This window comes from Tursiops truncatus, chromosome 5 (assembly GCF_011762595.2).
Source record: "Tursiops truncatus isolate mTurTru1 chromosome 5, mTurTru1.mat.Y, whole genome shotgun sequence".
Lineage (NCBI taxonomy): Eukaryota > Metazoa > Chordata > Mammalia > Artiodactyla > Delphinidae > Tursiops > Tursiops truncatus.
Genome location: NC_047038.1, coordinates 78709701 through 78712217, shown reverse-complemented (window position 1 = coordinate 78712217; position 2517 = coordinate 78709701). Strand labels below are relative to the sequence as shown.

At 36.0% G+C, this 2517-nt stretch overlaps 1 long non-coding RNA gene across 1 annotated transcript; it reads left to right on the top strand.

Annotated features, from left to right (window-relative positions):
- Nucleotides 1-246: 246 nt before the first annotated feature.
- Nucleotides 247-1881, top strand: LOC141278698 (uncharacterized). Its single transcript, XR_012331745.1, has 3 exons — nt 247-266; nt 944-1125; nt 1798-1881. It is a non-coding gene; the product is annotated as an uncharacterized lncRNA (long non-coding RNA).
- The last annotated feature ends 636 nt before the right edge of the window (nt 1882-2517 follow it).

Here is a 2517-nt window from a genome sequence, read left to right as displayed (position 1 = left end):
AAACTAGACAGATAACCATACAGCCTGTTAAGAAGTTTAAGCTTTATACTAATGTGAAATCTTCCCAAAATGTTAACTGGGAATCAGATATTTAAAGAGTATCTTGTCCATTCTTGAGTATTAATTATGCTGGATAATATGTACATATAGATCTTAGACCTTTTACAAAGTTGCAATAAACTGGAAAACATCTGGAGCAATTTTACCTAAGCAAATTCTCCAGCAGCTAAAAGGCTGATTGGACTTGTGCCTTGAAATTGAGAAAGGTGAGATATGTAGGAAAGCTACATTGCCTTTCAGGCCACCAGGGTACCACTGGGGAAATTACTCCACTGAAAGAGTTAATGCAGCTTTCAAACTTTCTTAAAAGGAATGTTTTGGGTAGTTAGACACTGATAAAGTCTGGCTTATCATCACTCTATCTGAAAAACCCTCAGACCCTATAAAATGAAATCATATGAGTGAAATTGTAGATTCCCTTGGTGTATACTAGAGATGTCCTATCATCACTTTATATTTTATTCTGTTTGACTAGTTAGCCCTGAAAATTCACAAAAGGCAAACCACAAAGTCAGTTCTTCCGTTGTTTCTGCCAATATTAACTGCAAATGGCTTTAGGGGTTTATTTTATTTTATGCAGCCTGTTTCATATACATTGGTGAATCTTGATTTTAACTTGAAGCAGTTAAGCAGAATGTGGATCTTTCAGTGGCATTATATAAGAAGTTAGAGAACATGGTATTGTTTTCCCACTTATTCTATAGGCCTACCTGTTCTGGTTATCAGATTCAGTTGGTAAGTTGGCTGGCTTTCTAGCTAGACACACTCTTCATAAGGAAAGTTGGCAAATTTACTGAATGTCTGACCAGCAGGTAGTTTTTAGATATGCCATATTCTATTTCACATTTCAAAAATTTTCAGAATGGAAAATTTTTCCTAAAAGCTCCAAGAGAAGAGAAACTGCTGGGGACCCAGAGATCTGTTTCCCTAATGCAAGTGTAAAGCAATTTGAAGAAGCTCCTTCAGATGTACGTTTTTAAAGAACCATGCTGCAGATAGCTGCTGTTAAAGGCTATTTCAGAGACCATGTTGAGACTCTCAGGGGGAGCTGCTGAAGAACTTCTGGTAAGAGCTTCTGAGATCTGTGACCCCCAGGGAGCAATGCCACTGACAGCTGCTGAGAACTGTCAAGAGTAAGAGAAAGAACCAGTGAGAGACTTAGGGAATAGTCACAGAGAACACGTAACATATTTGCTAGAAGTGAATAAAGGATCTGATGAAAACTGCCATCACTGAAAGAAGGAACTTAGGTAATCAACTGCTTAAGGGACAATTTTGGTTAAATACTTCATAGAATCTGATGGGTATGAGGCTAGGAACTCTTGTGGGGAACATAAACAAAATAAAGTCACTTAATTCCTTCTGAAGCATGAGATCCAGGAAAAGGTAGAAAACTTGTGAGTTACGTATGAGAATTGCTTTATGAAAATTACTGCCCATTTTAGGAAGATTCTCCTATTTTGTCCTTGTTCAATCTAATTAATTGTGTCTGTGAAATACTTGCTAAAGAATTAGATAGCCAGGTGTACAAAAGAGATTACATATGAAGGAAACAAATCATTATTTAAATAGTGTTGTAGCTCATTTTTACTTTCCAAATAAATAGCTTTAATAATTTCAAACATATAAACCATTAAATTAGTTTAAAATTATAGCAATAATAATTCAGTCACTCTAATGTTCCAAAACCATTTCTTGTCTCATGACTTTTGAACTCATTATTCTTTGTATCTACAGTATTCTTCTCGACTCTTGACCTGGTTAATTCCTATTCATCCTTCATGTGTATACTTAAATATCACCTCTTCAATAAAGATTTCCCTCAACATAATTATCACTCAGCACTCTTTTATTTCCCCTCAAAGCACTTATCAAAATACATAATTATATACTTATTTTACTTATATTTGCTTTCACTAGATTGTTAGCTGTGTAAGGCCAGGTTCATATCTTTTTGTTTGGCGGGGTTTACCTAACGCCTAGCAGAGTGCTCGCCAGTTTGGTCCTCCACAAATGTAAATGTTTATTTAACATATGAATAAAATCTTTTTACAGAGATGATACAGTAATCAAAATCATCTCTAGAGTTTCAGAAAAAATACATTTGAATGGTAAGAATATCTTCATATTCTTCGTCAGTGTAAACTAAGAGATTATGAGAAGGTAAAGGATGTAATTGGAGTAGTCCTGGACTCCCCCAGTCCTCAAAGTCACCATTTAACAGGCTGGGCTTCAAGAGACTTATCTCTAAATAAAAGGGAGCTAACTGTTAATAATTGGGCCTGACCTTCCTATGAAGATTGACCCTCTTAAAAATATTTGCTTCAAGCAGGTTTGAGCTTTTTGGGTGACATCAAACTTTTCCCTTATTAAAATCTCCTATTCCAGCTGAGGCAGAGAGAGTTGGAGGACACAGGTTTGGTCCTCCACCTTCAGCATCCTCCTCTAAAACTCCAA